Genomic DNA, 13,973 nt, shown 5'->3' on the forward strand with positions numbered 1-13,973 from the left:
CCAATTTCACCTCAACTCACCATCCGAGAGTACCCCCCCAACGGACGCTCACACACCCAACTAAACACTGTTGGTGTTGGTCTTTCAAAGATGTAAGCTCGAAAACGGGCCAACACTAAGCATTCATATTTGGCACAAAGTTAGTTCGATAATTCCGCTAAATATTGGTGTATTTTGTTGTTCGTCTATACAGCAATGATACCTAAACTTTGATATATTTATGCATCTTAACGGACACGTAGCCGGGGACAGTGTGGCCTATACAAATATAGATATTGACAATTTTCCTACACCTACAAATTAAACCTGCTTTCCTCTCGCGTGATAAATCGTTCTCTTCCTGCTATGAAATATTTCCTGCCGTTCACCGCTCCTATGGTGTGGTGATTAGGGAGCCGGGAACCCGATTGCGTTACGGAGGACCTTCGTCACACACCCTTTTTGACATCACATACTGTATGACGGTGTATATGACGTCACACGTTCTTCTAGTGACGTCACGTTTTCTCAGCGACTCGACAGAAACCTCGGACTGTCAGGTAAGCTTCAAAATCTGTGACGCAGGTACTTTTCTACCCGAAAGTAATGTGTTATTGTTGCATGTGTGTTAAGGGTACGGTACATACAGAATACCGGTATTCTGTTGTCTTACAATGGGTACCCCCAATCCAAGTTATGTAAATATCATCCATCTGTCAGCTTTAATATCTTGTAACTCATACTTTCCACATGTGTTCAAGAACTACTCATATGAAAAAAACAACACTTCGAAATAGTCCCATGACAAGATCAAAAGGTACCGGTGGATATATATGTCTAAGTTAAAAATAGAACGCTTTCTTTGAAAGCAATGTAGACATAATATCCATAGTGTCAGATGCACATAACACACTTTACTTTTGTTCATAAGTTCATAAATATTCTTCAAGTGTTATTCAGTTATAAAACATTGAACTATTTCCCCCGCACTGCCACACTTTAGTAGTTAAACTCCACATCCCCATCATTTATGCTTATGCTGTCATTCAATGAGCTGTCCCTTAAGAAGAATACGAACGAAAACAAAACTTTTGATATATTGTAAAAATATTCTATAAGTCACCTGTGATTAAAATTGAACAAATGTTTGTAAAATAGCAATAAAATCACAAAAACCGTACTCGTATTTCCGCCAATTACGGAAATACCTGACAGTTAATTAGCAGCGGGGTATCACGTGACATGATGTCATATGTGCCTGTTGCTGATGGCTTCCTCTTTGATTTTACCTCACAACATAACAGTGTCCATGGATTCTGAAGCAGTAAAAGATGTTCCTGGTGTCATTTCTGAAATGGATGTTAGACGTATCAATACGATCCGATTTTACATCTTGCAAGACAATCTTCCAGTGAAGATGAAGAAGAAGAATCAAGCGAAACGGAGGCACCGCTAGAGGACAAAATAAATTTAGAAAATGCCATATAATTTAGATCTAACAAGAATGCTATTTGTCAGCAAAACGTGATACAGTTCCAACCAGCAAACCCACCCCTATAAATATATGACCAGTCGATACGAATTGGGTTCCTTTTCTATCAAAGGGGTGACTGTAGGGTGTCTGGGATTTAACCCCCTTGATGCCGAGTTTTTTTTCAGGCGCACATTTTCATACGCTTTGAAAAGTGAACGTTGTGCGAGAATTGCGCTCGCGTGGTCCTGGATCTACGTACGGCAATACAATTACACAGAAATGGAAATGTAGACTATTAAATTTCCTATCCGTTAGTATAAATATAAGTGCAACTACCTCCTCGGTTTGAGAAATAGACCTTGCTAAATGTTGTCAAATCTTTCGTTATGCGTGAAAAACAGTATATTTCTCCGCTTTTTATTGCGCACCGATAAAAGCACTGTGCTACGAATTTTGTAATTTGGCATCTTTACGGAAAGTGTGAGCGAAGAAAATACAGCCTGATATCTGAACGACATAAGTATATATGAATTGGGTTTATGTGCTTATGCATAACATTATACGCTCAACATTAAAAATGACTCGCAATAAATGTCAAAAATGGATTTTCTTCTACGACGTCAAACGACGACAGAGAGGTCATACACGTATAATGATAAGGGGGCATAACTCAGTTATGCTTAACACTAGGTCAATGTAACTCAGATCACATGGAGAGTATTTGTTGTGGATACGGACGCTATATTTTCGTTATTTTTTGTATACGGTGAACCAAACTATTCCAATTCAAAGTTCCTCAATGTGAGCGGATACGCTTTGGTAGTTTCACAATTTATAAGACTGACTGACTGAGTTTAGTTTTACGCCGCTTTTAGCAATATTCCAGCAATATCACGGCGGGGGACACCAGAAATGGGCTTAACACATTGTGCCCATGTGGGGAATCGAACCCGGGTCTTCAGCGTGACGAGCCAAGGCTTTAACCACTAGGCTACCCCACCGCCCCACAATTTATAAGAAAAGATGACAACGTACTACATGTGAAAGCACGTCATAACGATTTGGATGGCCCTATCCGATATACAAGTTAGTTCTTAGATTCCCATATTGTCCTGTTTGTGTAGATGTATTTTGACTAATTTTGCATCGTTATTACCAGAGTACTAGCCATATCTTTAAATGTAATGAAATTGCTGAAAATAATACACCATTTTAGTTGACGTCATTGCTTGTTTTATGCATTTTGCGACGTCGGAAAAAGACGACATTGGTATGCTGATTAGTACATATCTAACCAAATTTCCATTAATTGTGTGAAAGGTCTCGGCTTCTGTGGCAGAATTAGACAAAACATAAAATGACTGATTTTCCCGTTTAAATAGTGTCCTGAATATATCAACAATTAGACGGTTTGACTGTGTATCTTTTTGTGAGCAACACGCGCACCTGTTTGGCATCAATTTAACGTAAATGAAAAATAACATTTCACAACACCCGAATATTTTGTTTAGGATAAGAATTTTCTTTGTTTATGATTATGTAGCTATTTCTCTTCATAAGTATGCAACGGAAGATGCAAAAAGATAGCTTTATATATGGACCTAGTACGTACTATATATTAGAATATGGATGTAAGATTTGTCCAAATTAAGACATGACATGGTTTATATATTTTTCAACAATTTTCGTATAAATATAGTAAGAGTTTGATATCCTGTCATCACAATATTTTTAAATCGAATATGAATTGATTATATTATCGAAAACAATGATAGTGGATCATAAAACGTTTCCGACAAACGCGCACCTGGCCAATCAATTTACAGCATTGTTTTCTCTATAAAACGACACAAAAATGTGCAAAGAACAAGACAATTCCTTTAAATATGGGTGCATGTACATTTCATAACATATATAAATCATGTTCATTAAATATTATCAGTTTTACTTATAAGGTTGAATTAAATCGCCGTCCATTAACCTGTTCATGTGAAACTGCAATATTAGTTCAAAAGCATTGAATATTGTACATCATAGGAACTAAAAGCAGTTGCAGTTATGGCTACGTTTGATCTTCTAACACCTGTGTAAAGGTTTAGAATATGGTGTACTGCACTAAATGTGTCAATTTCTTATTTAAATATTATTTAAACGATCAAAAACTTTCAAAGAATAATACACCGTATGATATGATATTGAACAAGGCTAAATGTAGATACTGAAGTCAGTTTCATGAAAAAGTGTCTGAACTATCCGCAAAATATACATCATAATGCCGACAGTGTAATCGGACGGATTGGGCGATAGGGCCCGTAAGTCTCGCGAGGCGCTACTTCCGCTACTAGATTTCCGGTGACAAGCGGGCGGGTGGAGTCTACTAATGCCTACAGTGAATAATGCCTACAGTGTTAAATAAACAACTTTACGCACCAGTGCTGCTGATTGCACCTGCCTTCAACCTTTCAATAAAGTGGCATGGTCCTATTTCAAAGTGCACTAATGCCTACAGTATATAGAAAACAGTAACTTTCTATGTTGAGAGACATTTTATTTGGTCATTCATATACATATGTACATTCATATACATATCTTTCACATTGTTGTCATATTTTCTTAATTTTCTTAAACTTTATTCATATCTTTCACATAGTAGTTTGTTGTCTGCTGGATCTTGTCGTTGAGGAGACGTAGCAGGCGTTCATAGGTGCGGCGTTGACGATTCGGCAGTAGACAGAAGACCAACTGGGTCATCTTCCCTCTGTCTAGGCCATGGATGACGTACAGCTGATCCCAGAGAGGAGGACAGGAGTAGAAGGTGCCGTCCATGTAGAGGGTGTCCACTTCTTGCAGGAGGGTCAGGCGGTCACTTGTGGCGAAGCAGAGAATCTTGTCATCATCACCGTCATCAATGCAGAGGAAGGGCAGTCCATCTGTAGTCTCCTTGAAGAAGTCGGGTAGATTCACCTCGCTGAGCGTCTGGGGAAGTGGCGGCATCATCTTCCGTCTCTGCTTGTAGAGTCCACTCTTCATAGAATGGAACGACTTGACTGTTGCTGCTTCACCTCGGTCAAGTCGGGAAATCTCCTCATCGTAGATCACCTGAACTGGCGTCGTCTCAGTCTGTACCCGCTGCCTCAGGGAACTGGCAATCTTCAGGGCTACCTGGTCTTCTTGTGGGTGGTTGTGTGGGGTCTGATTCCGAACAAACTGTCCGACTGTCGTACACTTGCCAAAGCAGCCACCTTGAACACACTTCCAGTGTACACACGTCTGTCGCCTGTTGTTGAGTCTGTAGCGGTATCCCTCCAAGAGTACCTGCTGTCCTCCTTTCTGTGATGTGAAGTATTCGACTTTCTTGGGATTTGCCATGATTTGCAATGAAGATTTGTATCACAAGCATTTTAAAGCAATACATTTCCTTCTCCCTTTAATAATCTCTCAATTAATTACTCTATTCTTCAATTTTAAAGCAATACATTTCCTTCTCCCTTTAATAATCTCTCTATTAATTACTTTACTCTTCAATTTCCTTCTCGTGTGAGAACTAAATGCGTATGGAATTATCAAAACATAAGCTAGCTAACGATTTAATACTCTTGATCTTACTCTTTACTCTCCTTGCTGGCCTCCCTAATCCCTTTGTAGGCAATAGTGCACACTAAGTGGAACAATCTACTTGTGTGCAGGTAAGCGTATCGCTGTCACTGCAAACGTTGTAGCTATTATTCCCTGTAGGCATTATTCACTGTAGGCATTAGTAGACCTAACCAATATATTTATATTTGTTAGGAACTATTTGAGATCAAATAGTTTCTAACAAATATCAATATTGATATGTAAAAATAGTTTTTAATTGGAATAGTTACAAAATATTCAATAGAGACAATTGGCGTTATGCAATGTAAAATGCATGTGTATAAATACTTGAGGTACTAATATAAATACCTTATAAACTAGTTGGTAGGCTTATTAATTTTACTCTCTTCCAAATCCAAGGGATGACTGTATGCAAGTTCAGGTGACAGAATGACTCAAAGATACAAGAAATAAATTGTTTGTTGTTTTGCAAATGTGAAAGAAAATGTATTATAAATTTTACTTTGGATAGATGACAGGGATCTGCATGTGTCAAATTGTTTCTTTGCCATGCTGTAAATATACTGATAATGATATATTGAATACAGGGATTGGGGTGGAGACCTTCGACAATTTCAGGATTATTAGCCATTTTCTGAATTTAGAATGGGCCACTGCCCTTGTATCAATAGTAAACTTCAAAATTTTAATGGGGCATGTTTATTCTGTGCAAAATGGCCCCTGTCTTTCCCAATGCCTGGAATAAATAGCAGTTCTTGTAACATTATACTTTTTTTTAATAAATATATGAACTTTCCCATTTATGGTGACGTTTTTATTCACACAAGAAGTCATAGTGTCACAAATCAATCAACAGCTCGACAAAATAACTTTGATGGCATGGTTACAATTATGTCGGTTACTACTGTCAGATATTCAAAACAAAAATGTGAAAACCCTCAGCCATATGAATATTCATCATGAAACAATTATTTATCAAATTATGTAAACATTATTTTAGAGGTGATATATAAAAACTGGTTGTTGGACAATATTTAACACACTTTGTACTAGATGTCTTGGAGTGGGTGAACTATGTAACATGATCTAAAGTACATGAGTGTTACTTAGTTCTTGGTTATGCAGGGGTAAGGTTCTGCTATGCTGTAAGCAAAATATGAAGCAGCACACAGCAAAATTGGCAAAAGTGCAAGACCAAATACACTCAAAATATGGAATAATCACTCAAAGACATTTCCTGTATTGTAAAATATACTGATCAATACATGGGGAAACTAAATGTGCATATATAACATGTCATGACTGTAGATTCTGCTGACACTGGCTGATAGCAGCATGAGTATGATTACTTGGCATGTAATAAAGTATTTTTCACTCATTTTTCGTAACTTATATATTGCAAATATTCTGCCAATGAGGCCAAGGTTGATAACTGGCATTCCATATTTTCCACTATACAGTTAGACCAATATGTTGTAAAATAATGGAAAAGAATAATGTGTACTGGTTATTGTGCTATGAACCAGTGTTGTAATCTTACAGCAAATAAAAACAAAGAATTTCATATTTCAACAAAATTCCATGTCATGTAGAATTACATGCCTATGCCATTGACTCAAGTTTAATTTTTTAATTGGTAAGCATGTTGTTTTCATGGAAACTGGAGTAGTAGGGTAACCTAGTGGTTAAACTGTTGACACTTGTCACACTGAAGGCCCGGGTTTGATTCCCCACACGTGTGCAAAGTGTGAAGCCCATTGCTGCTCTCCCCAGCATGATGTTGCTGGAATATTGCTAAAAGCGGTGTAAAATCCAACTCTCTCACTTGGAAACCTTTGCTATATACACTGAAAATCTAATCTCATACATCCATCGTTGTATATTTACTGTCAATCAATATCATGGCTAAAAGCAGAAATCTTCCAAATCATTCAATTTGTGCTTGCTTTATCCACACTTAAAAAACAATAAACAAGTTTTAGAACTATTCTGCAATTTTATTCCAAAGACATAATTACTGATAACATATCAAACATTCTTTGCATTTCCCAGATGCTAAACCTGACAAAATACTGTAACAGTATCATCTGGAATACAAATCTTTCATGGTCACTTATCTAAATTCTCACTGAATTATCTGAGAGTCCCAAGATGTCACAAGACTTTCCACAACACCTTGCTGGTTACAAGCATTTCCTGTTCCAGCAAGTCCAAAGGATGATGTGTAGGACTTTAATATGTTTTATAACTGTATATACAACACTTCAATGACTTGCTGTTTCTTCATTTGCAATGTATATTGCTTGACCACCGGATGTTAAAAGAAATCTAAAGGTCTGTTTCAGTTTGTGTTGCTCTTGATGTCAGTGGTAATTGTGGTGATACTGAAGTCTATTCCTCCTTTCTCCTCTCAAAGATGTGCATCTGTTCCAACTGAAAAAAATACATAACACACGTGAGACCAAGTATGATATACTTAATAAAATGTAAACAGTTCCTTACAATGTTGACATCAAGATATTATTGATAAATTAAGCATGTGGATGTTATGTTTAACTGAACATGCTGCACCATAACCAAATGCTAATGGAGTTGTAATAATATATTAATCAAGCTCATATTACAGAATACCTTTGTGAGAGACACCTATTCAGAACTATTGGTATCAATCAAAGTTGATATAATCATCATTGTTTACGCGCTATTAAATTATTATTTAATTCATTACATTTATTTTTTTAGAATTAAACCTGGATTTTCATTGCACATTAAGTTATCTTCTGGATAATTCCAACTGCAAGATACTTTATTTATTAACAGTTTTTTTGGTACACATGCATTATACCGGATACCTGCCTGCCACTGTAAGATATCAAATGCAATCAAACGATTCACCAATCTGCACACATGTCAACTTGGTAAGAGTTCCTCGCGTTCCCCCATCCCAAATAATATGTATAAATATTCTAGAATTATAAACGAAACGAAACGCAACAATTACTAGAGAACACACAAAATGATTAAAAGTCCAAAATTTAAGTTAGGGCTAGGTTTAGAGTTGGGGGAACGGAAGGAACTCTTTCCGTCAACTCCACCCTTACGGTGCGTGCCATGCTTAAACAATACCAGCCTTTAAATGAAAACAAAGAAATCCATGTAACAAACTTACCTCGAGTAATGAATGGGCCAGCCTGAAGACGACGCTGTGACAACTCTGCATCTGTTTGGCAAATATTCACGTGCTATTCATGCAACATTGCCTTAGTGCTTTAGCAGTCCATAGTCTGTTACATGGCATAGGTTTCTGATTCACACAGCCAGTGTCGAGTATGATTATCCACGGCATACCCCATGTAACAGTGTTATCACCATTGCCGAAAAACGTTGTTTGTCACCGGAAGTACTAAACAACGTAATCTCTCGCGAAGTGCCGTGACCTACTTACGGGCCCTATTGTGTTTACTCTTGTTCAACCGACCTTCACCTCAAAGAAATTGCCTAATATGTACAACAATGTTGACGTATGACATTACTACCGATGACCTATTTCTTACAAAATGGCGGCTTTGCTGACAAGGATACACAGGATTTTTCGAGGACCCTTCCCTTGATTCAGGGATCGTTTGTACATAAATATGAGATGTAAGTAATCAGAATGATTCTGACTATCTGCGTATTGTTATATGTTTTTAAGAAGCCAAAAATGCTGATGATTACAGTTGTCGTTCTGCGTGATTTTGCATCAGTCATGGCGTCACGCTGCACGGAAACTTTGACAATTTCTTATGAATTATCAAATCATTGCTTTGTATCTATTTATAATTTCTTATTTCTTGCTACGATACTCTTTCCATGCATATTCCAAAGGTATTGAGCCATTGCAAGCAATGAATAGACGGATGAATGTTGGAAAATTTCAGAAAATGCTACACAGTGTAAAATAGGTTTTTTGTCTTTGTTTACATTTCGAACCAGCGCAGTCTTTCGAGCAAGGCGTTCGTTTTCACACCCAATATGTTTCGTCTTATTTTATCTAGACAGTTGGCATTGGTGACAAAGACCAGTTGCAGTTTGATTCTAAAGTGTATAGGGAATTCATTTATGCATTTTTCGAAGCTGAATATGAAATATACGTGATGTAATAGGCGTCTCAATACCGGCCTTCGCGAAACGTGATTTTGTAAACACTATCCAATATGACGGAAAGCGCTCTACGGCGTTCGTGTAAGTGCATTTTCGAAAACATTCCTACCGATTCTACAATGGTAGATCCCTGCCGTAGGTCACGTGTCATTAAGACAAGCAACCAGTTTGTGAGAACCCGTCGGACGCGAACCCGATTGTTACGCGACAGCTAACCGACTGAGCTACGTCCACACTGTTGCACAATGTGCAAATTTATCGAGCCATTCCCGTGACGTCACGGAAATGAACGGAAAGAGTCGAATAGGTCACGAACAATTACGAATGCTACGGGTAGACTTGGTGTCTCGTGATTTTATTCTACGGACAATTGCCGAATGGATCCGATGCCATTTGGCACACTCGTCCCATTCCGTAATCTACAAATTAGCGTGTGGCGTGGAATGAGCCGATATGCCTGAAAAGGGTTGTTGACGTCAGGCGTCAGACGTAGATTTCACGGTGTATGCATGAATGACGCGCTTTTATATCAATCGGTGATTTTGTGACTGAAAAGTGATGTAGGGAACACTGTAAGGATAATGTGGATCACACTAAGGAACGAGGGAGACATGAGCATGTGTAGTGACGGCACGAGGGTGAGTTAGCCTTCGAATCATTACTTTACAAAATTTATGTTGCGTGTGAAAGAGGCTTGAGTGCAAATTCCAGGCCAATTTCCATTAGCCCAAAATTTCTACATTAACCCATTTCATAATGTACTTTCGACGTTTTTGGTTTCCCGTTTTTGTGAAAAAAGTCATAAAATGCAAAAAGGAAAAACAACAAATGGTACTCACGTATTACACCGGACATGTACCTACTATATTGGATTAGGTCCCTAACCCTAACCCTAAACCCTCAGCCCTAAACCCTCAGCCCTAACCCTAACCCCTTGAAATAATCCTAATAAATAGAATGCATTGACCGAACCACCGGACATGTACCTACTAGATCTATATTGCAATAGGTCCCCAACCCCAACCCTAAGCCCTAAGCCCTAAGCCTAGCCTAGCCTAGCCTAGCCCTAGCCCTAGCCCTAATCCCTTGAATTAATCCTAATAAATAGAATGCATTGACCGAACCGGCACAAACACGACTGACGTGTCTAGTGTAATGCATTATTACCGCTTCGAAAAATAAAATACTAATAAAACACTTTTCTATGTAATGGTGCAAATTACTGAATGACAAAAATATATATGTAAATTTAAAAATTACAAAATACAAAATACACAACACATAACACCTCAGCAGCCCGTAATACAAATAAATATGAGTGTATTAGTGAAAAAAGAAAAATATTTCAAACTGGTGCTTGCAAAATATTGCGCATCCGCCGGTACACAACTACTGGAAACTCTCAACATCGTTGGGCTTATGCAATGACATAGCTCGTAGAGATGAAACACCAGTGAGTGGAGCTTATACGCACTCGCTGAGCCAGACAACCGTGTTGCCATGCAGGCGTCATAGGGCATTGTTTCGAGGACGTGCTTTCGAACAAAATCACATTACATTACGTAAAAGGGTATTATGACGTATTTTTAAAGTTTGTGGTGCTGTATTCTAAAGATAGGCACTACAGGAGCACATTTAAGGTCACAACATACGTATAACTTGCCTCTTTACATATCTTTTAGTCTGTCTCACAGTCCCTGAACCACATTATTTTCCCTACTGCCTAGCCCTCCCTGCAATGCTAAAGCCCTAAATAAAGCAAGTCTAGATTCCCTCAGGTTAAGGTTCTGAATCTCTGGGCTCCTTAGGGCTCCTTTTCAATATAAATGGGCTTGTTTGTTACTATCAAAATTATATATATTCAGAGAATAAACCTTAGTCTACATATCTTTCATAAACCACGGATACCGAAGTACCACAAGCAGAGCAGTACCACATCAACAATGTTCGGCCTACCTTTTTTCTCTCTTGGAACTTTTACTGCTTTTTGAACAGCATTTTCAACTACCCCACATGGATATCCTTGTAGTTGAAGATATGTCTTCAATTCTTATAATCTTACACTTCTTGTGTCCACATGCGAAACAATAGTACACACTCTTCTTTATTTTTGTGTGCCGCCGGTGACACGAAGTGAATTGCAGGTATTGATGCGTGTCTGTCGGCTTGTAGTAAATATCCGTTTTCAGTTGGTCTCCTTGCATTATAATTTTTACGTCCAAAAATGAAATCTCATGGTCGAATTCCATGGTGAATGAAATCAAAGGATGGATCGAATGAAGAATATTCCACAAATAATTTAACTCTTCCACAGTTGGAATCCAAACAAGAAAACAGTCGTCCAGGCACAAGGGGTCATCTCAAAGATTTTCTATGCGTTTTCTTGTGTGTTGAATATGTCTCAAAATTGATTAACATCTAACATGTCTTTTTTTCATAACATTTATGTTGAGATATGTAAAACAGTATGATACCCATAGAAAGGCTTAAATCAGCCATCGGATTAAATGTCTCAAAATATATAGGTAGCATGGCCACCCGAAGATTGACAGGACTGGATATTATTTGTAAATTGTTACTTCCCCAGTTTAATTCCCCTAAAGGATTATCTTATCTTAGCTGATATCTCTATCCCCAAGCCCGACACCAACCATCGTCTGCAACACCCGTCCTGGTTTTGCTTTTGAGACGACCCCCCATGTCTGTTTGTTTATATAGGGGTAGTGAGATTCCATGGTAGCTATATCCTTAAGAGTTTCACAAGTAAAAATATTATTTTGTACGTCAGCTATGGTTTCTAATGAAGCTAAGTCTTATTCCAAAATGGGCATTTAAAAAGTGTCCTTTGTAATACAATATCATCGCACACTAATTTGCATAAAGCCAAGGTCTGTTCCAAATAGGTAAATTTGGACTTAAAAAAACAACCACATTACTCATTTCTGCACTAATCTCTCCTCAGTAAAGTCCTTTTTTTTTACGTTTTTTATCTCCCTACCACCGAGACTGTACTTAGGCTGAACTTAGTTTAACAGATATTTCACACTTTCACATATTACCTACATAAATTGTGGATCTAAATGTGAAAAACACATTTTTTTTCTATTTCCGACAGTACTTTAGATACTTTTTATCTGTCTCTTCTAGAACCAACCTACGAAAAATCATATGTACACAAAAAGTGGGAGAGTCTTTTTGAAAGAAAATATGATAGTGAAATGATGAAAAAATATATACATGATGGCAAACAGATGTACTAGAAGTAGTAACCTAAAATGGTGTCAGATGAAAATACTATATAATATTATACCTACAAATAAGTATTTACATAGAACTGGTATTAAAGAATTTGCTTTGTGCACCTTTTGTTCAAAGGAACCAGAAACAATTGTTCACCTTTTCAGTGACTGTAGCTATGTAAAAAAAATATGGAATGATTTAACCAGATGGCTTAAAACTGTAGCAGAAGGTTATATTGAATCTGAAAATATCTTACTTGGATTTAAAAGAGGAATAGTAACTCACTAAATGCCATATGTCTTGTTGTTAAACAAGTCATACTCGTACTCCCAAAAGGTAAAATAAGCAATCCCAAATTTCAAGCACGTACAAGGAGATAAGCAGATACTATGAAGCAACAAAATATACTGCCCTTTCAACATGTACACTTGACAAGTTTTATGCATTCTGGTCATCATTCCATAATCTACTAAGAGAACCTAATATTATTTAACTTATATTTAGGATGTGCTGCATTCTGACTCACCCCCAAAAATGTCTAAAGTATTCCATGTTATACAAAAGTATATTATCTTCTGAACCCATAAAGTTAAGAGAATTGAATATGTAAATCATGTCATATATGTCAATATTAGTATTCATTGATACAAGCAATACAATTGGTTATAATATCTTCTGTTTATTAAGTAATGTCACATGTAATCATGGCATCTATGTCAACAATCCCTTTCATTGCTGCAAGTTATACAATCTGGGTAAAATCTGTGGATATTAAGCTACAATTAATACAAGGAAGCATATTACTTCTATCTATGGCGTATATTCTTGTATCAATAGCCATTGATATTTATCCTCTCGACACTATATATGGAGAGTGTTATATACAACGTGTTTAGCATGAAGTGGAAATCGATGCTTATATTTTTTGACAATGTGGGATAATGTTGAACATATAACATGTTTAACATGTGGTGGAAGTTGATGTTTGTGCCTTTGACACTTATATGGAGAACATTGTATGGATAAGATGTTATAATATGTAATGAAATTGAAGTTTGTACTTTCGACAATATATAGAAAATATTATATATGTATGTATATATGTGTGTATGTATATATGTATCTATATGATGTATGTGTGTATACATATATATATATGTATGACATGTATGTGTGTATGTATGTGTATTTGTTAGTGTGGCATGTTGGACAGTGTATAGATGTTTAACATGAAATAGAACCTATCAATGTGTGGAAAGCATCATATATGAAACATGTAAAACATGAAGTGGAAATAGAAATAATTTTTATTTTTTTATTTTTTTTAAAATCTTTCACGCTCACATTACGTCCAAATACAAAATTATATAGATAATATATATAGATATAAATATATAGATGTATAGATAGTTCAACCAACATAGGCTTATATATTTAGTGTGATAATTTAGTGTCACTTTCTGATCCATGTAGAATTAGAATAAACTCTTTTCAAACGGATATTATTGACAGTGATTTATCTGATACAATATGTCAACAC

The 13,973-nt window shown here is 36.8% G+C and overlaps 1 protein-coding gene across 3 annotated transcripts in view; it reads left to right on the top strand.

Moving 5' to 3' along the window:
* The first annotated feature begins 472 nt into the window (after positions 1 to 472).
* Positions 473 to 13,973, top strand: part of LOC124260762 — a 279,431-nt gene continuing 265,930 nt past the window's right edge. Inside the window, exon 1 of one of the 3 annotated variants that reach the window (XM_046695080.1) lies at positions 473 to 539. The gene's annotated coding sequence lies outside the window, so the exon portion shown is untranslated. The remainder of the gene's footprint in view (positions 540 to 13,973) is intronic. The other 2 variants (XM_046695079.1, XM_046695077.1) reach the window with 2 other exon arrangements.

The sequence above is a fragment of the Haliotis rubra genome, unplaced genomic scaffold (genome assembly GCF_003918875.1).
Source record: "Haliotis rubra isolate DU_JTF1 unplaced genomic scaffold, ASM391887v1 Scf774, whole genome shotgun sequence".
Taxonomy (NCBI): domain Eukaryota; kingdom Metazoa; phylum Mollusca; class Gastropoda; order Lepetellida; family Haliotidae; genus Haliotis; species Haliotis rubra.